The 22,184-nt window shown below is 46.5% G+C and overlaps 1 protein-coding gene across 1 annotated transcript in view; it reads left to right on the forward strand.

The window, feature by feature from the left end:
- LOC144493945 (dynein axonemal heavy chain 8-like) overlaps positions 1-22,184 on the forward strand; it is a 1,745,965-nt gene that overhangs the window by 288,662 nt on the left and 1,435,119 nt on the right. The gene's annotated exons all lie outside the window — the stretch shown is intronic.

Raw genomic sequence — 22,184 nt, forward strand, 5'->3', positions numbered from 1 at the left:
AATTGTGGCCTTACCAATATCTTGTAGAACTTCAACAAGACATTCCAACTCATGCATTCAATGTTCTGACCAATGAAACCAAGCATGCCGAATGCCTTCTTCATCATTCTGTCTACTGTGACTACACTTTCAAGGAGCTATGAACCTGTACCCATAGATTTCTTTGTTCTATAACTCTCTCCAATGCCCTACCATTAACTGTGTAAATCCTGCCCTCGCTCGACCTACCAAAATGCATCACCTTGCATTTATCTAAATGAAACTCCATCTGCCATTCATCAGCCCACTGACCCAACGGACCAAGATTCCGTTGCAATCCTTGATAACCTTCCTCATTAGAACATAGAACATTACAGCGCAGTACAGGCCCTTCGGCCCTCGATGTTGCGCCGACCTGTGAAACCAATCTAAAGCCCATCTAACCTACACTATTCCAATATCATCCATATGTTTATCCAATGACCATTTTAATGCCCTTAATGTTGGCGAGTCCACGACTGCTGCAGGCAGGGAATTCCATGCCCTTACTATTCTCTGAGTGAAGAACCTACCTCTGACATCTGTCCTATATCTATCACCCCTCAATTTAAAGCTATGTCCCCTCATGCTAGATATCACCATCCGAGGAAAAAGGCTCTCATTATCCACCCTATCCAATCCTCTGATCATCTTGTATGCCTCTATTAAGTCATCTCTTAACCTTCTTCTCTCTAACGAAAACAGCCTCAAGGCCCTCAGCCTTTCCTCATAAGACCTTCCCACCATACCAGGCAACATCCTGGTAAATCTCCTCTGCACCCTTTCCAATGCTTCCACATCCTTCCTATAATGCGGCGACCAGAACTGTAAGCAATACTCCAAGTGCGGTCGCACCAGAGTTTTGTACAGCTGCAACATGACCTCATGGCTCCGAAATTCAATCCCTCTACCAATAAAAGCTAACACACCGTACGCCTTCTTAACAACCCTATCAACCTGGGTGCCAACTTTCAGGGATTTATGCACATGGACACCAAGATCTCTCTGCTCATCCACACTACCAAGTATCTTACCATTAGCCCAGTACTCTATATTCCTGTTACTCCTTCCAAAGTGAATCACCTCACACTTTTCCGCATTAAACTCCATTTGCCACTTCTCAGCCCAGCTCTGCAGCTTATCTATGTCCCTCTGTAACCTGCAACATCCTTCCGAACTGTCCACAACTCCACCGACTTTAGTGTCATCCGCAAATTTACTAACCCATCCTTCTACGCCCTCATCCAGGTCATTTATAAAAATAACAAACAGCAGTGGCCCCAAAACAGATCCTTGCGGTACACCACTAGTAACTGAACTCCAGGATGAACATTTCCCATCAACCACCACCCTCTGTCTTCTTACAGCTAGCCAATTTCTGATCCAAACTGCTAAATCACCCTCAATCCCATGCCTCCGTATCTTCTGCAATGGCTTACCGTGGGGAACCTTATCAAACGCTTTACTGAAATCCATATACACCACATCAACTGCTTTACCCTCATCCACCTCTTTGGTCACCTTCTCAAAGAACTCAATAAGGTTTGTGAGGCACGACCTACCCTTCACAAAACTGTGTTGACTTTCCCTTATCAAATGATTTCTTTCCAGATGATTATAAATCCTATTTCTTATAATCCTTTCCAAAACTTTGCCCACAACAGAAGTAAGGCTCACTGGTCTATAATTACCAGGGTTGTCTCTACTCCTCTTCTTGAACAAGGGGACAACATTTGCTATCCTCCAGTCTTCCTGCACTATTCCTGTAGACAATGATGACATAAAGATCAAAGCCAAAGACTCTGCAATCTCCTCCCTAGCCTCCCAGAGAATCCTAGGATAAATCCCATCCCGCCCAAGGGACTTATCTATTTTCACACTTTCCAGAATTGCTAACACCTCCTCCTTATGAACCTCAATCCCGTCTCCTCCAATAGCCTGTATCTCAGTATTCTCCTCGACAACATTGTCTTTTTCCTGTGTGAATATTGACGAAAAATATTCATTTAGCGCCTCTATCTCTTCGGACTCCATGCACAACTTCCCACTACTGTCCTTGAATTACCCTCGACATTCTTTTATTCCTGACATACCTGTAGAAAGCTTTAGGGTTTTCCTTGATCCTACCTGCCAAAGACTTCTCATGTCCTCTCCTGGCTCTTCTTAGCTCTCTATTTAGGTCCTTCCTGGCTAACGTGTAGTTCTCAAGCGCCCTAACTGAGCCTTCACGTCTCATCTTTACATAAGTCTCCTTCTTCCTCTTAAGAACAAAACAAAGAACAAAGAACAATACAGCACAGGAACAGGCCCTTCGGCCCTCCAAGCCTGCGCTGCTCCCTGGTTCAAACTAGACCATTCTTTTGTATCCCTCCATTCCCACTCCGTTCATGTGGCTATCTATGTAAGTCTTAAATGTTCCCAGTGTGCCCGCCTCCACCACCTTGCCCGGCAGCGCATTCCAGGCCCCCACCACCCTCTGTGTAAAATATATCCTTCTGATATCCGCGTTAAACTCACCTTGAACCTATGACCCCTCGTGAACGTCACCACCGACCTGGGAAAAAGCTTCCCACCGTTCACCCTATCTATGCCTTTCATAATTTTATACACCTCTATTAGGTCACCCCTCATCCTCCGTCTTTCCAGTGATAACAACCCCAGTTTACCCAATCTCTCCTCATAACTAAGCCCCTCCATACCAGGCAACATCCTGGTAAACCTCCTCTGCACTCTCGCTCATGCCTCCACGTCCTTCTGGTAGTGTGGCGACCAGAACTGGACGCAGTGTTCCAAATGCGGCTGAACCAACGTTCTACACATCTGCAACATTAGACCCCAACTTTTATACTCTATGCCCCGTCCTATAAAGGCAAGCATGCCATTTGCCTTCTTCACTACCTTCTCCGCCTGTGACGTCACCTTCAAGGATCTGTGGACTTGCACACCCAGGTCCCTCTGCGTATCTACACCCTTTATGGTTCTGCCATTTATCGTATAGATCCCCTGTACGTTAGTTCTACCAAAATGCATCACTTCGCATTCATCTGGATTGAACTCCATCTGCCATTTCTTTGCCCAAATTTCCAGCCTATCTATATCCTTCTGTAGCCTCTGACAATGTTCCTCACTATCTGCAAGTCCAGCCATTTTCGCTTCATCTGCAAACTTACTGATCACCCCAGTTACACCTTCTTCCAGATCGTTTATATAAATCACAAACAGCACAGGTCCCAATACAGAGCCCTGTGGAACACCACTCGTCACAGGCCTCCAGCCGGAAAAATACCCTTCCACTACCATCCTCTGTCTTCTGTGACCAAGCCAGTTCTCCACCCATCTAGCCACCTCCCCCTTTATCCCATGAAATCCAACCTTTTGCACCAACCTACCATGAGGGACTTTGTCAAATGCTTTACTAAAGTCTATATAGACGACATCCACGGCCCTTCCCTCGTCAACCATTCTAGTCACTTCTTCAAAAAACTCCACCAGGTTAGTGAGGCATGACCTCCCTCTCACAAAACCATGCTGACTATCGTTAATGAGTTTATTCCTTTCTAAATGCACATGCATCCTCTCTCTAAGAATCCTCTCCAACAACTTCCCTGCCACGGACGTCAAGCTCACCGGCCTATAATTACCCGAGTTATCCTTCCTACCCTTCTTAAATAACGGGACCACATTAGCTATCCTCCAATCCTCTGGAACCTCACCTGTGTCCAGTGACGAGACAAAGATTTGTGTCAGAGGCCCAGCAATTTCATCTCTCATCTCCCTGAGCAGCCTTGGATCGATTCCATCAGGCCCTGGGGATTTGTCAGTCTTTATCTTCTCAAAAAAACCTAACACTTCCTCCCTTGTAATGGAGATTTTCTCTAACGGTTCAACACTCCCCTCCGAGACACTCCCAGTTAACACATCCCTCTCCTTTGTGAATACCGACGCAAAGTATTCATTTAGGATCTCCCCTACTTCTTTGGGCTCTAAGCATAATTCCCCACTTTTGTCCCTGAGAGGTCCAATTTTTTCCCTGACAACCCTTTTGTTCCTAACGTATGAATAAAATGCCTTGGGATTCTCCTTAATCCTGTCTGCCAAGGACATTTTGTGACCCCTTTTTGCCCTTCTCATTCCTCGTTTGAGTTCTTTCCCACTTTCTTTGTATTCCTCCAGAACTCCCTCCGTTTTTAGCTGCCTGTACCTAACGTAAGCCTCTCTTTTCTTTTTGACCAGTCCCTCAATTTCCCTGGTTATCCACGGTTCTCGAATCCTACCCTTCCTATCCTTCTTTTTTACAGGCACATGCCTATCCTGCAGCCCTAACAACTGTTCCTTAAAAGACTCCCACATGCCAGAGGTGGATTTACCCTCAATCAGCCTATCCCAATCAACAGCTGCCAATTTCTGTCTAATCCCACTAAAGTTAGCCTTCCCCCAATCCAACACCTTACCCTTGGGACACAACTCATCCTTTTCCATCACTATCCCAAAGCTAACAGAATTGTGGTCACTATTTGCTGAAAATTTGAAGACCTGACCGGGCTCATTCCCCAGTACTAGGTCCAGTATAGCCCCCTCTCTAGTCGGGCTATCGACATATTGTTCCAAAGAACCTTCCTGTACGCATTTTACAAATTCCTCCCCATTCAGTGTCCCAGCTCTAAGCGATTTCCAGTCTATACCAGGGAAATTGAAGTCTCCCACTTCAACAACCCTATTTTTCCTGCACCTATCCAGTATCTCCTGACATATCTATTCTTCCACTTCCCTTGGGCTGTTGGGGGGCCTGTAGTATACCCCCAACATAGTGACTGTGCCCTTCCTGTTTCTGAGCTCCACCCACAGTGACTCGTTACACGACCCCTCTGAATTGTCCTCCCTCTGCACCGCTGTAATATGTTCTCTTTCAAATACTGCTACTCCCCCACCTCTTTTGGCCCCTCCTCTGTCTCACCTAAAACACTTGTACCTCGGAATATTCAGCTGCCAGTCCTGTTCCTCTTTCAACCAAGTCTCTGTCACCGCAACCACGTCCAAATTCCTCGTAAGCATTAAGGCCCTAAGTTTGTCTGTCTTACCTGCTACGCTCCTTGCATTGAAGTAGATGCACTCCAGACCTCCAGGCCCAGTGAGGTCATCCTCCCCCAGAGTGCTCTTCACAAGAGATTCAACTTCTTTTGTAAACCACGGTTCCCTCGCTCGACCACTTCCTCCCTGCCTGACAGGTACATACTACCAAGGAAACGCAGTAGCTGTTCCTTGAACAAGCTCCACATTTCAATTGTGCCCATCCCCTGCAGTTTCCTTCCCCATCCTATGCATCCTAAATCTCACCTAATCGCATCATAATTTCCTTTCCCTCAGCTATAACTCTTGCCCTGCGGTATATACCTATCCTTTTCCATCGCTAAAGTAAGCGTAACCGAATTGTGGTCACTATCACCAAAGTGTTCACCTACCTCCAAATCTAACACCTGGCCTGGTTCATTACCCAGTACCAAATCCAATGTGGCCTTGCCTCTTGTTGGCCCATCTACATACTGTGTCAGGAAACCCTCCTACGCACATTGGACAAAAACTGACCGCTCTAAAGTACTCGAACTATAGCTTTTCCAGACAATATTTGTAAAGTTAAAGTCCCCCATAACAACTACCCTGTTACATTCGCTCCTATCCAGAATCATCTTTGCAATCCTTTCCTCTCCATCTCTGGAACTTTTCGGAGGCCTGTAGAAAACTCCCAACAGGGTGACCTCTCCTATCCTGTTTCTAACCTCAGCCCATACTACCTCAGTAGACGAGTCCTCATCAAACGTCCTTTCTACCACCGTAATACTGTCCTTGATTAACAATGCCACACCTCGCCCTCATTGTCCACTATGCCACCAATCTTGGTGTCTTCTGAAAACCTACTAATCACGCCTCCTAAATTCTCATCCAAATCATTAATATGAATGACAAAAAGCAGTGGACCCAGCACTGATCCCTGAGGCACACCACTGGTCACAGGCCTCCAGATTGAAAAACAACCCTCTATAACAACTCTCTGTCTTCTGTCATCAAGCCAATTTTGTATCCAATTGGCTACCTCACCCTGGATCCCGTGAGATTTAACCTTATGCAATAACCTACCATGTGGTACCTTGTCAAAGGCCTTGCTAAAGTCCATGTAGGCAACGTCAACTGCACTGCCCTCATTTACCTTCTTGGTTACCCTTTCAAAAAACTCAATCAAATTTGTGAGACATGATTTTCCACTCACAAAGTCATGCTGACTCTCCGTAACCAGACCTTGCGTATCTAAATGCCTGGAGATCCTGTCTCTCAGAATACCTTCTAACAACTTACCCACTACAGACATTAGGCTCACCGACCTGTAGTTCCAAGGCTTTTCCCTGCAGCCTTTCTTAAACAAAGGCACAACATTTGCCACCCCCCAATATTCAGGTACCTCACCTGTGGCTGTTGATGATTCAAATATTTCTGCTCGGGGACCCGTAATTTCCTCCCTAGCCTCCCACAACGTCCTGGGATACACTTCATCAGGTCCCAGGGATTTATCTACCTTGATGCGCTTTAAGATTTCCAGCACCTCCTTCTTTGTTATATGTACACTCCTCAAGACATCACTATTTATTTCCCCCAGTTCCCTAACATCCATGCCTTTTCAATACTAATGAGAAATATTAATTTAGGATCACACCCATTTCTTGTGGATCCACACATAGATGACCTTGTTGATCCTTAAGAGGCCCTACTCTGTCCCTCGTTACTCTTTTGCCTCATATGTATTTGTAGAAGCTCTTTGGATTCTCCTTTGCCTTATCTGCCAAAACAATCTCATGTCCCCTTTTTGCCCTCCTGATTTCTCTCTTAATTCTACTGCTTCACCCTCTATACTCTTCAAGGAATCCACTTGATCTCAGCTGCCTATGCCTCCTTCTTCTTCTTGATCAGGGCCTCAATATCCCGAGTCATCCAGTGTTCCCTACTTCTACCAGTTTTGCCCTTCACTCTAAGAGGAACGTGCTTACCCTGAACCCTGGTTAACACATTTTTGAAAGCCTCCCACTCACCAGACATTCCTTTGCCTACCAACAGGCTCTCCCAATCAACTTTTGAAAGTTCCTGTCCAATACCATCAAAATTGTCCTTGCCCCAATTTAGAATTTTAACCTTTGGGCCAGACCTATCATTCTCCGTAGCTATCTTAAAATTAGTGGAATTATCATCACTCGGGCTTATACTCTAGAGTTTAGAAGAATGAAAGACGATCTAGGAGTGTCACAGTGACACACTGTTTCCTCACAGCACCAAGGACCTTGGTTCAATTCTGGCCTTGGGTGACTGTGTGGTGTTTGCATCTTCTGTACTGTGTGTGGATCCTGAAAATCTGAAATAAAAATAGAATATGCTGGAAGATGCAGGCTTGGAGGGCCAAAGGACTCGTTCCTGTGCTGTAATTTTCTCTGTTCTTTGTTCTTTGTAAGACTCAGCAGGTCTGGCAGCATCGGTGGAGAAATCTGTGTAATTTCAAATCATTTCAAATTTATATGATTATGTTAATTCTGTTTATCTCTCCACAGATGCTGCCAGTTCTGCTGATCTTTTCCAGCACTTTCAGAAAATCATAGAATGGTTACAATGCAGAAGGAAGCCATTTGACCCATTGTATCTGCACCAACTCTCCAAACGGTCATCATGACTGAGTGCCCTTCCCCTACCTTTCCCCCATATGCCTGCCCATTGTTTTTATTTCAATGACCATCTAATGTCTTTTTGAACGCCTTGATTGAACCTGGCTCCACTGCACATCCAGGCAGTGCATTCCATATCCAAACCACTTGTGTGAAACAATGTTTCCTCACATCACATTTGCTTCTTTTGCAAATCACTTTAAATCTGTGCCCTCTCGCTCCTGATCCCTATTTGTCCAGCCCCCTCATAATTTTAAACAGCTCTATCAAATGTCCTCTCAGTCTTCTCTACGAGGAGAACAGTCCCAACCGCTCCAATCTCTCCATATAACTGAAGTTTCATCTCTGGAACAATTCTTGTAAACCTATTTTGAAACAATGAATCCATTAGAGCAAAAGGAAGGCATCCTTGGATGGTTAGAGATTTTGGAATTAAAAACTAAAGATATAAAGAGGCTTTTGATGAATATCAGATCCACAGTAGAGTAGAGAATCAAGGAGAAAAACAGTAGTTCAGAAAATGCGGAGGAAAATTGAAAAAGGTGCAGTCTCAATTGACCCATTGATTTGCTACTCTCGTGTAAGAAAAAATTAGATTTAGCTAGTTTGGGTGTCATCAAAGCTCAGCAAGCATTGCGTGATGGGTGAACTTGACTTAATGTGAGTTATGGGCCGGAATTCTCCCAAACAAAATTCTGTGTCAAATTTGCAGGAAATCTGGAGTAATTCACGCTGGTTTTCTCAGTGGGAATCCAGACTTGAATCTCCCATACTCTGTGCAATGCAGAGGCCACCAGCGTGAATATCATTGGATTTCAGAGGGTGGGGCCTAATCCCACGCGGGAGGCTAAAACCAGCAGGCCTCTGCACATGTGCAGGGCCCCGCACAGTCAATCTCCCATTTGCTGGCCAGCTCACCAGCCCAGGACCACTGCAGTGTTCCACCCCAACGCCTCCACCAACCGATCGCAGTCCCCCTGACCATTCCCGGGTCAGCCTCGACCTCCCCCCTCCGCCCCTCCCTCGTCCCGGCCCGTCCCAGACAACCCCGATCTCCAGCCCCTCCGCCCCCACCCCTCCCACCACCCCCCCACAGCTCCACTTAGACATTTAGTGCTGTGTGGTGGGAGAATCACCCCCAGGTTGTGGGCAACAGAGTTTTGGACTAACGGCCATTTATATAGGCGCATGTTAAGAACAAAAAAGGAGGTATTGGGGTTCTTGAAAAATATAAAGAACTAAGAACAAACAAAGAACAAAGAACAATACAGCACAGGAACAGGCCCTTCGGCCCTCCAAGCCTGCACCGATCATGTGTTCCTAACTAGACCATCCGTTTGTATCCCTCTATTCCCAGTCTGTTCATGTGGCTATCTAGATAAGTCTTAAATGATCCTAGCGTGTCTGCCTCAACCACCTTGCTTGGTAGTGCATTCCGGGCGCCCACCACCCTCTGTGTAAAATACTTCCCCCGCATATCTGTATTGAACCTTGCCCCCCTTACCTTGAACTTGTGACCCCTTGTGTTTGTCATTTCCGACCTGGGAAAAAGCTACCAACTGTTCACCCTATCTATGCCCTTCATAATTTTATAAACTTCTATTAGGTCGCCCCTCAACCTCCATCTTTCCAGGGAGAACAACCCTAGTTTACTCAATCTCACCTCATAGCTAATACCCTCCATACCAGGCAACATCCTGGTAAACCTTTTCTGCACTCTCTCCAAAGTCTCCACGTCCTTCTGGTAGTGTGGCGACCAGAACTGGACGCAGTATTCCAAATGTGGCCGAACCAACGTTCAATATAACTGCAACATCACATGCCAACTTTTATACTCTATGCCCCATCCAATAAAGGCAAGCATGCCATATGCCTTCTTCACCACCTTTTCCACCTGTGTTGCCACCTTTAAGGATCTGTGGACTTGCACACCCAGATCCCTCTGTGTGTCTATACTCCTGATGGTTCTGCCATTTATTGTATACCCCCCCCCCTGCATTAGATCTACCAAAATGCATTACTTCGCATTTATCTGGATTAAATTCCATCTGCCATTTCTCCGCCCAATTTTCTAGCCTATCTATATCCTGCTGTATTCTCTGACAATGTTCATCACTATCTGCAACTCCAGCAATCTTTGTGTCATCCGCAAACTTACTAATCAGACCAGCTACATCTTCTTCCAAATCATTTGTATATATCACAAACAAGTAAGAGTTTTAACAACACCAGGTTAAAGTCCAACAGGTTTATTTGGTAGCAAATACCATTAGCTTTCGGAGCGCTGCTCCTTCATCAGATGGAGTGGAAATTTGCTCTCAAACAGGGCACAGAGACACAAAATCAAGTTACAGAATACTGATTAGAATGTGAATCCGGACAACCAACCAGATCTTAAAGATACAGACAATGTGAGTGGAGGGAGCATTAAGCACAGGTTAAAGAGATGTGTATTGTCTCCAGACAGGACAGCCAGCAAGTCCAGGAGGCAAGCTGTGGGTGTTACTGATAATGTGAGATAAACACAACATCCCGGTTTAGGCCGTCCTCATGTGTGCGGAACTTGGCTATCCGTTTCTGCTCAGCGACTCTGCGCTGTCGTGTGTCGTGAAGGCCGCCTTGGAGAACGCTTACCCGAAGATCAGAGGCTGAATGCCCGTGACCGCTGAAGTTGGACCGCGTTGGAGATCTCTACTGCCTCCCGAAGATACACAAGGCAAACACACCCGGCCGTCCCATCGTATCGGGCAATGGGACCCTGTGCGAGAACCTCTCCGGCTATGTTGAGGGCATCTTGAAACCCATTGTACAAAGAACCCCCAGCTTTTGTCGCGACACTACGGACTTCCTACAGAAACTCAACGCACATGGAGCAGTTGAACCAGGAGCACTCCTCGTCACAATGGATGTCTCAGCACTCTACACCAGCATCCCCCACGATGATGGCATTGCTGCAACGGCCTCAGTACTCAACGCCGTCAACTGCCAGTTTCCAGATGCAATTTTACAACTCATCCGCTTCATCCTGGACCACAATGTCTTCACCTTCAACAACCAGTTCTTCGGACACACGGAACAGCCATGGGGACCAAATTCGCACCGCAATATGCCAACATCTTCATGCACAGGTTCAAACAAGACTTCTTCACCGCTCAGGACCTTCAACCGATGCTATACACTAGATACATTGATGACATTTTCTTCCTTTGGACTCATGGTGAACAATCACTGAAACAACTATATGATGACATCAACAAGTTCCATCCCACCATGGACTACTCTCCGGAATCGGTTGCATTCTTGGACGCACGCATCTCCATTAAGGACGGTCACCTCAGCATCTCACTGTACCGCAAGCCCACGGATAACCTCACGATGCTCCACTTCTCCAGCTTCCACTCTAAACACGTTAAAGAAGCCATCCCCTACGGACAAGCCCTCCGTATACACAGGATCTTCTCAGATGAGGAGGATCGCAACAGGCACCTCCAGACGCTGAAAGATGCCCTCATAAGAACAGGATATGGCGCTCGACTCATCGATCAACAGTTCCGACGCGCCACAGCGAAAAACCGCACCGACCTCCCCAGAAGACAAACACGGGACAAGGTGGACAGAGTACCCTTCGTCGTCCAGTACTTCCCCGGAGCGGAGAAGCTATGGCATCTCCTCCGGAGCCTTCAACATGTCATTGATGAAGACGAACATCTCGCCAAGGCCATCTCCACACCCCCACTTCTTGCCTTCAAACAACCGCGCAACCTCAAACAGACCATTGTCCGCAGCAAACGATCCAGCCTTCAGGAGAACAGTGACCACGACACCACACAACCCTGCCACAGCAACCTCTGCAAGATGTGCCGGATCATCGACACGGATGCCATCATCTCACGTGAGAACACCATCTACCAGGTACACGGTACCTACTCTTGCAACTCGGCCAACGTTGTCTACCTGATACGCTGCAGGAAAGGATGACCCGAGGCATGGTACATTGGGGAAACCATGCAGACGCTACAACAACGGATGAATGAACACCACTCGACAATCACCAGGCAAGACTGTTCTCTTCCTGTGGGGGAGCACTTCAGCGGTCACGGGCATTCAGCCTCTGATCTTCGGGTAAGCGTTCTCCAAGGCGGCCTTCACGACACACGACAGCGCAGAGTCGCTGAGCAGAAACTGATAGCCAAGTTCCGCACACATGAGGATGGCCTAAACCGGGATGTTGGATTTATGTCACATTATCAGTAACCCCCACAGCTTGCCTCCTGGACTTGCTGGCTGTCCTGTCTGGAGACAATACACATCTCTTTAACCTGTGCTTAATGCTTCCTCCACTCACATTGTCTGTATCTTTAAGATCTGGTTGGTTGTAGGGATTCGCATTCTAATCAGTATTTTGTAACTTGATTTTGTGTCTCTGTGCCCTGTTTGAGAGCAGATTTCCACTCCATCTGATGAAGGAGAAGCGCTCTGAAAGCTAATGGTATTTGCTACCAAATAAACCTGTTGGACTTTAACCTGGTGTTGTTAAAACTCTTACTGTGTTCACCCCAGTCCAACGCCGACATCTCCACATCATATATCACAAACAGCAGAGTTCCCAGTACAGAGCCCTGCAGAACACCACTAGTCATGATGTGGAGATGCCGGCGTTGGACTGGGGTAAACACAGTAAGAGTTTTATCAACACCAGGTTAAAGTCCAACAGGTTTATTTGGTAGCAAATGCCATTAGCTTTCGTAGCGCTGCTCCTTCGTCAGATGGAGCAGATATCCACTCCATCTGACGAAGGAGCAGCGCTCCGAAAGATAATGGCATTTGCTACCAAATAAGCCTGTTGGACTTTAACCTGGTGTTGTTAAAACTCTTACTGTGAGCACCACTAGTCACAGACCTCCAATCAGAAAAAGACCCCTCCACTGCTACCCTCTGTCTTCTATGGCCAAGATGTGGAGATGCCGGCGTTGGACTGGGGTAAACACAGTAAGAGCTTTAACAACACCAGGTTAAAGTCCAACAGGTTTATTTGGTAGCAAATGCCATTGGCTTTTGGAGCGCTGCTCCTTCGTCAGATGTAGTGGATATCTGCTCTCAAACAGGGTACACAGAGACACAAAATCAAGTTACAGAATACTGATTAGAATGCGAATCTTTACAGCTGATCAGGTCTTGGGCGGCACGGTAGCACAGTGGTTAGCACTGCTGCTTCACAGCTCCAGGGACCTGGGTTCGATTCCCGGCTGGGGTCACTGTCTGTGTGGAGTTTGCACATTCTTCTCGTGTCTGCCTGGGTTTCCTCCAGGTGCTCCGGTTTCCTCCCACAGTCCAAAGATGTGCGGGTTAGGTTGATTGGCTATGCTAAAAATTGCCCTTAGTGTCCTGAGATGCGTAAGTTAGAGAGATTAGTGGGTAAATATGTAGGAATATGGGGGTAGGGCCTGGGTGGGATTGTGGTCGGTGCAGACCCGGTGGGCCGAATGGCCTCTTTCTGTACTGTAGGGTTTCTATGTTTCTATGTTTAAAGATACAGACAATGTGAGTGGAGGGAGCATTAGGCACAGGTTAAAGGAATGTGTATTGTCTCCAGACAGGACAGCCAGTGAGATTCTGCAATTCTATTCTGTGGCCAAGCCAGTTCTGTACCCATCTAGCTAGTTCACCTTTGATCCTGTGAGATTTAACCTTTTGCACCAACCTGCCATGCGGGACCTTGTCAAATGCTTTTCCAAAATCCATGTAGACGACATACATGGCCCTTCCTTCGTCAATCATTTTTGTCACCTCCTCGAAAAACGCAACCAAATTTGTGAGGCATGACCTCCCTCGTTCAAAACCATGTTGTCTATCGCTAATGAGACTATTCAGTTCTAAAAGTATAAGATCCTAAGAATCTTCTCCAACAATTTCCCTACCAGGGATGTCAAGCTCACTGGCCTTCTCCTTGCTACCCTTCTTAAATAACGGGACCACATTTGCTATCCTCCAATCCTCTGGGACCTCACCTGTGTCCAATGAAGAAACAAAGATTTCTGTTAGAGGCCCAGCAATTTCATCTCTTGTCTCTCTCAGTAATCTAGGACAGATGCCACCTGGACCTGGGGATTTGTCCACCTTAATGCTTCCTAAAACACCTAACACTTCCTCCCTTGTAATTGCGATTTTTTCTCAGGTAGCCTTGTCTTGGCCCCATGCTCGTCCCCAGTCTCTACGCTTGCTGACCTATTGTTCTGATTCCCACCCCCCTGCCACATTAGTTTAAACCCACCCGAACCACACTAGCAAATCTCCCAGCCAGGATATGGGTGCCCCTCCAGTTCAGGTGTAACCCGTCCTTCTTGTACAGGTCCCATCCTCTCTGGAAGTCTTCCCAGTGATCCACGAATCTGAAACATAAGAACATAAGAACATAAGAAATAGGAGCAGGAGTAGGCCATCTAGCCCCTCGAGCCTGCCCCGCCATTCAATAAGATCATGGCTGATCTGAAGTGGATCAGTTCCACTTACCCACCTGATCCCTATAACCCCTAATTCCCTTACCGATCAGGAATCCATCTATCCGTGATTTAAATCCGTGATTGAAACCCTCCCTCCTGCACCAGTTCTTTAGCCATGTGTTCAGCTGCACAGTCTCCCTGTTCCTAGCCTCACGAGCACGTGGCACGGGGAGTAATCCAGAGATTGCTACCCACGAGGTCCTGTTTTGTAGCCTTCTATCTAACTCCCTAAATTGCTCTTGCAGGACCTCCCTGCTCTTTCTGCCTACGTCATTTGTACCAATGTGGACAATGACATCTGTCTGATTACCCTCCCCTCTTAGGATGCTTTCTACCCGCTCAGAGATATCCAGGACCCTGGCACCAGGGAGGCAGACTACCATCCTGGAGTCTCGTTCGTGCCCACAGAACCGCCTGTCTGTGCCTCTAACTATTGAGTCCCCCACTACTATTGCTCTCCTATTCTCCCCCTTTCCCTTCGAAGCCACAGAGCCCGACTCCTCGCCAGAGACCTGGTCACCGTGGCTTACCCCTGGAAGGTCATCCCCCCCCCCCTCCCCCCCTCCCCCACAGTATCCAAAATGGTAGACTTATTTTGGAGGGGAACAACCACAGGGGATCCCTGCACTGACTGCTTCCTCCCCTCCCCTCTCCTGACTGTCACCCAGCTAGCTTCGTTTTTAGGTGTTGGACAAGTTTTTTGGACTTCGTTTTTAGACAAGTCCCCAGGGCCTGATGGGATTTATCTCAGAATACTGAGAGAGGCAAGGGAGGAAATTGCTGGGGCCTTGAGAGGAATCTTTGCATCCTCACTGGCTACAGGGGAGGTCCCAGAGGATTGGAGAATAGCCAATGTTGTTCCTTTGTTTAAGGGTAGCAAAGATAATCCAGGTAATTACAGGCCGGTGAGCCTTACGTCAGTGGTAGGGAAATTATTGGAGAAGATTCTTCGAGCCAGGATTTACTCCCACTTGGAAAAAAGTGGACATATTAGCGAGAGGCAACATGGTTTTATCCAGGGGAGGTTGTGTCTCACGAATTTGATTGAGTTTTTTGAGGAAGTGACGAAGATGATTGATGAGGGTAGGGCAGTGGATGTTGTCTATGTGGGCTTCAGTAAGGCCTTTGGCAAATTCCGTCATGGCAGACTGGTACAGAAGGTGAAGTTGCACGCGATCAGAAGTGAGCTGGCAAGATGGATACAGAACTGGCTCCGTCATAGGAGACAGAGGGTAGCGGTGGAAGGGTGCATTTCTGAATGGAGGGCTGTGACTAGTAGCGTTCCTCAGGGATCAGTGCTGGACCTTTGCTGTTTGTAATATATATATAAATGATTTGGAAGAAAATGTAACTGGTTTGATTAGTAAGTTTGCGGACGACACAAAGGTTGGTGGGAATTACGGATAGCAAGACTTGGGCAGAGAGATGGCAGCTGGAGTTTAATCCGGACAAATGTGAGGGAATGTATTTTGCAAGATCTAATACAGATGTGAAATATACAGTAAATGGCAGAACCCCTAAGAGCACTGATGGACAGAGGGATCTGGGTGTACAGGTACACCCAGATCCCTCTGAAAGTGGCAACCCAGGTGGAATAGGTAGTCAAGAAGGCATACGGCATGCTTGTCTTCATCTGCTGGGGCATTGAGTTTAAAAATTGGCAAGTTATGTTGCAGCTTTATAGAACCTTAGTTAGCCCGCACTTGGAATATTGTGTTCAATTCTGGTCACCACACTACCAGAAGGATGTGGAGGCTTTGGAGAGGCAGATGTTTCCTGGTATGGAGGGCATTATCTATGAGGAGAGCTTAGATAAACTTGGTTTGTTCTCACTGGAACGACGGAGGTTGAGGGGCGACCTGGTAGAAGTTTTCAAGATTATGAGGGGCATGGACAGAGTGTATAGTCAAGCTTTTTCCCAGGGTGGAAAAGTAAATTACTAGGGGACATAGGTTTAAGATGCGAGGGACAAGGTTTAAAGAAGGTGTACGAGAGTAGTGGGCACCTGGAACTCGCTGCCGGGGGGAGATAGTGGAAGCAGATATGATAGTGAGTTTTAAGGAGCGTCTGGATATAAATAGGATGGGAATAGAGGGATATGGTACCCAAAAAGGGAAGGGGTTTTAGTTCAGACGGGCAGCATGGTCAGTGCAGGCTTGGAGGGCCAAAGGGCCTGTCCTTGTGCTGTAATTTTCTTTGTTCTTGACAGGGTGTAAGCCAACCAGGAAAGCAAGAATGAGGGTTTCAATAACAAATTATTTGAGGGAAGGGAAATGTAAGCCGAATGCACTCAATCCTCAACCTTCTGGATTAGAGGTTAAAATGTTATTAACTCATCTAGAAATCATAGAAACCCTACAGTGCAGAAGGAGGCCATTCAGCCCATTGAGTCTGCACCGACCACAATCCCACCCAGGCCCTACCCCCACATATTTTACCCGCTAATCCCTCTAACCAACGCATCCCAGGACTCTAAGGGGCAATTTTTTTAACCTGGCCAATCAACCTAACCCGCACATCTTTGGACTGTGGGAGGAAACTGGAGCACCCGGAGGAAACCCACGCAGACACGAGGAGAATGTGCAAACTCCACACAGACAGTGACCCGAGCCAGGAATCGAACCTGGAACCCTGGAGCTGTGAAGCAGCAGTGCTAACCACTGTGCTACCGTGCCGCCCCATCTAAATTGACAATGACTGTGTTCTCCATTGACCAACAAAATATATTGGATGGCCTGTAATTTGTGAGCTTCAGGGCAGCATACCTAGGGGTTCCCCCAGATATGTGCTGGAGAATCCCCCTGGAGGTTCCCAGCCAAAGATTGCACAGCAATTGTCTGGGAAGTTTAAACTTCAGATGAACAATTGCCCTGCACTTGGAACCATCTGAAAATGTAATTAAAATTACAGCATCAAATAGTTTCAACTGTCTTATAGCAATAGTTACCCAGAAAATGTTAGAAGAGTTAAAACCACATATAGTTTCTGGGTAACGATTATATTGATCTGCCCGATTCCCCTCCCTTTCCCCTCATGAGACATGCAACTATTTTCCACGACACCCCAACATTCCCACGATGCCCCAAAGCTCCACAGAACCCTTGCACACCCTCCCAACACCCTGAGAGACTTATCAAAGCCCACTATTTCCCTCAATATTCCCCACACCCCCATGACTACCCCTTTCACTCCACCACATGGACACCTCTAACCCCCCCTCACCCACCAATTCACACGGGATTCCTCCTGACGACACCCCATCTGACTGCACTCCCATCACAACTTCAACTCCTGACTGCACATGCTGAAGGCACTGTCTCTCGATTGTACCCTTATCCCCCGCCACCTGCACCATTCCCACTGAGCTCCCAACTGCACTTACTTCCTCTGTGGTTTTTCTGTGCCTGGATCATTAAACTGTTCTACAGCTTTAAATTTAAATACCTTCCAAACATTCCAGTTCAATGAGACAAACAATGACAACAAAGACAACAACCTGTTCTGCTCCCCCCATGCCAATACTATAGTTAAGAAAGCCCACCAACGCCTCTATTTTCTCAGACGACTAAGGAAATTTGGCATGTCAGCTATGACTCTCAACAACTTTTACAGATGCACCACAGAAAGGATTATTCCTGGTTGTATCACAGCTTGGTATAGCTCCTGCTCTGCCCAAGACCGCAAGGAACTACAAAAGGTCGTGAATGTAGCCCAATCCATCACGCAATCCAGCCTCCCATCCATTGATTGACTCTGTCTACACTTCCTGCTGCCTCGGCAAAGCAGCTCAGCTAGCATAATTAAGGACTCCACGCGCCCTGGACATTCTCTCTTCCACCTTATTCCTTCGGGAAAAAGATACAAAAGTCTGACGTCATGTATCAACCGACTCAAGAACAGTTTCATCCCTGCTGCTGTCAGACTTTTGAATGGACTTACCTTGCATTAAGTTGATCTTCCTCTACACCCTAGCTACGACTGTAACACTACATTCTGCACTCTCTCGTTTCCTTCTCTATGAATGGAATGTTTTGTCTGTATAGCGTGCAAGAAACAATACTTTTCGCTGTATGTTAATACAAAGAACAAACAAAGAACAAAGAACAATACAGCACAGAACAGGCCCTTCGGCCCTCCAAGCCTGCGCTGCTCCCTGGTCCAAACTAGACCATTCTTTTGTATCCCTCCATTCCCACTCCGTTCATGTGGCTATCTAGATAAGTCTTAAACGTTCCCAGTGTGTCCGCCTCCACCACCTTGCCCGGCAGCGCATTCCAGGCCCCCACCACCCTCTGTGTAAAATACATCCTTCTGATATCCGTGTTAAACTTCCCCTCCTTCACCTTGAACCTATGACCCCTCGTGAACGTCACAACCGACCTGGGAAAAAGCTTCCCACCGTTCACCCTATCTATGCCTTTCATAATTTTATAAACCTCTATTAGGTCACCCCTCATCCTCTGTCTTTCCACTGAGAACAACCCCAGTTTACCCAATCTCTCCTCATAACTAAGCCCTTCCATACCAGGCAACATCCTGGTAAACCTCCTCTGTACTCTCTCTAAAGCCTCCACGTCCTTCCGGTAGTGTGGCGACCAGAACTGGGCGCAGTATTCAAAATGCGGCCGAACCAACGTTCTATACAACCGCAACATCAGACCCCAACTTTTATACTCTATGCCCCGTCCTATAAAGGCAAGCATGCCATATGCCTTATTCACTACCTTCTCCACCAGTGATGTCACCCTGGGATTTGCACACCCAGGTCCCTCTGCGTATCTACACCCTTTACGGTTCTGCCATTTATCGTATAGCTCCCCTGTACGTTAGTTCTACCAAAATGCATCACTTCGCATTTATCAGGATTGAACCCCATCTGCCTTTTCTTTGCCCAAATTTCCAGCCTATCTATATCCTTCTGTAGCCTCTGACAATGTTCCTCACTATCTGCAAGTCCAGCCATTTTTGCGTCATCCGTAAACTTTCTGATCACCCCAGTTACACCTTCTTCCAGATCGTTTATATAAATCACAAACAGCACAGGTCCCAATACAGAGCCCTGCGGAACACCACTCGTCACAGGCATCCAGCCGGAAAAAGACCCTTCCACTACCACCCTCTGTCTTCTGTGACCAAGCCAGTTCTCCACCCATCTAGCCACCGCCCCCTTTATCCCATGAGATCCAACCTTTTGCACCAACCTACCATGAGGGACTTTATCAAACGCCTTACTAAAGTCCATATAGACGACATCCACGGCCCTTCCCTCGTCAACCATTCTAGTCACTTCTTCAAAAAACTCCACCAGGTTAGTGAGGCATGACCTCCCTCTCACAAAACCATGCTGACTATCGTCAATGAGCTTATTCCTTTCTAAATGCGCATACATCCTATCTCTAAGAATCCTCTCCAACAACTTCCCTACCACGGACGTCAAGCTCACCGGCCTATAATTTCCCGGGTTATCCTTCCTACCCTTCTTAAATAACGGGACCACATTAGCTATCCTCCAATCCTCTGGGACCTCACCTGTGTCCAGTGACGAGACAAAGATTTGCGTCAGAGGTCCAGCGATTTCATCTCTCATCTCCCTGAGCAGCCTTGGATAGATTCCATCAGGCCCTGGGGATTTGTCAGTCTTTATATTCCCTAAAAAACCTAACACTTCCTCCCTTGGAATGGAGATTTTCTCTAACGGGTCAACACTCCCCTCCGAGACACTCCCAGTCAACACATCCCTCTCCTTTGTGAATACCGACACAAAGTATTCATTTAGGATCTCCCCTACTTCTTTGGGCTCCAAGCATAATTCCCCACTTTTGTCCCTGAGAGGTCCAATTTTTTCCCTGACAACCCTTTTGTTCCTAACGTATGAATAAAATGTCTTGGGATTCTCCTTAATCCTGTCTGCCAAGGACATTTCGTGACCCCTTTTTGCCCTTCTCATTTCTCGTTTGAGTTCTTTCCCACTTTCTTTGTATTCTTCCAGAGCTCCCTCCATTTTTAGCTGCCTGGACCTAACGTACGCCTCTCTTTTCTTTTTGACCATTCCCTCAATTTCCCTGGTTATCCACGGTTCTCGAATCCTACCCTTCCTATCCTTCTTTTTTACAGGCACATGCCTATCCTGCAGCCCTAACAACTGTTCCTTAAAAGACTCCCACATGCCAGATGTGGATTTACCCTCAAACAGCCTCTCCCAATCAACAGCTGCCAATTTCTGCCTAATCCCACTAAAATTAGCCTTGCCCCAATCCAACACCTTACCCTTGGGACACCACTCATCCTTTTCTATCACTATCCTAAAGCTAACAGAATTGTGGTCACTATTTGCCACATGTTCCCCTACCGAAACTTTGAAGACCTGACCGGGCTCATTCCCCAGTACTAGGCCCAGTATAGCCCCCTCTCTAGTCGGGCTATCGACATATTGCCCCAAAGAACCTTCCTGTACGCATTTTACAAATGCCTCCCCATTCAGACTCCCAGCCCTACGCGATTTCCAGTCTATACCAGGGAAATTGAAGTCTCCCACTACAACAACCCTATTTTTCCTGCACCTATCCATTATCTCCTGACATATCCGTTCTTCCACTTCCCTTGGGCTGTTGACAATAATACATGTGACAATAATAAATCAAATCAAATCAGAGACATTATTTATTTATTTAACACTTCCATTACCAACTCAAACATTAACTGTTGCAATTGTTAACTTTTTACTGAACTTTAACTGTAACATAGAAACATAGAAGGTAGGAACAGGAGGAGATCATTTGGCCCTTCGAGCCTGCTCCGCTATTCATTGAGATCATGGCTGATCATCCAACTCAATAGCCTAATTGTGCTTTTTCCCCATAACCTTTGATCCCATTTGCCCAAGTGCTGTATCCAGCCACCTCTTGAATACATTCAATGTTTTGGCATCAACTACTTCCTGTGATAATGAATTCCATAGGCTCACCACTCTTTGGATGAAGAAATGTCTCATCACCTCTGTCCTAAATGGTCTACCCTGAATCCTCAGTCTGTGACCCCTGGTTCTGGACTCCCCCACCATCGGGAACATCCTCCCTATATCTATCCTGTCTAGACCTGTTAGAATTTTATAAGTCTCTATGAGAACCCCCCTCATTTATCTGAACTCCAGTGAAAACAATCCTAACCTAGTCAATCTTTCCTCATACACTAGTTCCACCATCTCCGGAATCAGCCGGGTAAACCTTCGCTGCACTCCCTAACTGAACATCAACTTTCAACTGAACTTTAACTTTTAACTGCATGTGAACTTTAACTGAACATCAACTTTAACTGAACATCAACTTTAACTAATTAACTGAAAATAGATACTACCGAGTTTAGGAAAATCTTGGCCAAGAAAATGTAGAATCTATCTTCTTCTCTGAAGCATCCTTCAAGGTACAGGTCTTCCTGCGATGGTTGGTCTCTTTGAGTTATCACTGGCAAATAAAGGCTCACATGTCTTTTTATCCACAATTCTCTACTCGCTTCCAGAAGATTCTATGTCATCCAACCAATAAATTGAATAGAAACCCCAAGTGCATAGTTTGATTTGGCCAATTAAATACAGGCAGAATGGTGGCATTGGTCACTGCAGACCACATCATATTTCGGCCCCTTAAGTGCATATTGTTTACATTCCAATGCCCAGATAAGGAATACTGGCTCCAAAAGTCTGTAAAGAACTCCTCCCTACCAAGGACAAGCTGTTAAAATTTGACATCTTCTATCCTTTGACAAATTCCAGGCCACTGGCCACAAGAAATCCCAGCATATGTAACTCTCAGCCAGAAACGCCATTTTACAGCCACTATTGCGATGATTGTTGTTAAATTATTGTTGCGGCAATTCTTTCTCCATCCACAAACCTTACCTGCATTATAGCAGCCAGCTTCATAAAATGTAGGCCCAGTTTAATTATCTTCAACTGAGCTGCCCTCAACTGAAG

Source organism: Mustelus asterias, chromosome 5 (genome assembly GCF_964213995.1).
Source record: "Mustelus asterias chromosome 5, sMusAst1.hap1.1, whole genome shotgun sequence".
NCBI classification, from domain to species: Eukaryota; Metazoa; Chordata; class Chondrichthyes; order Carcharhiniformes; family Triakidae; genus Mustelus; species Mustelus asterias.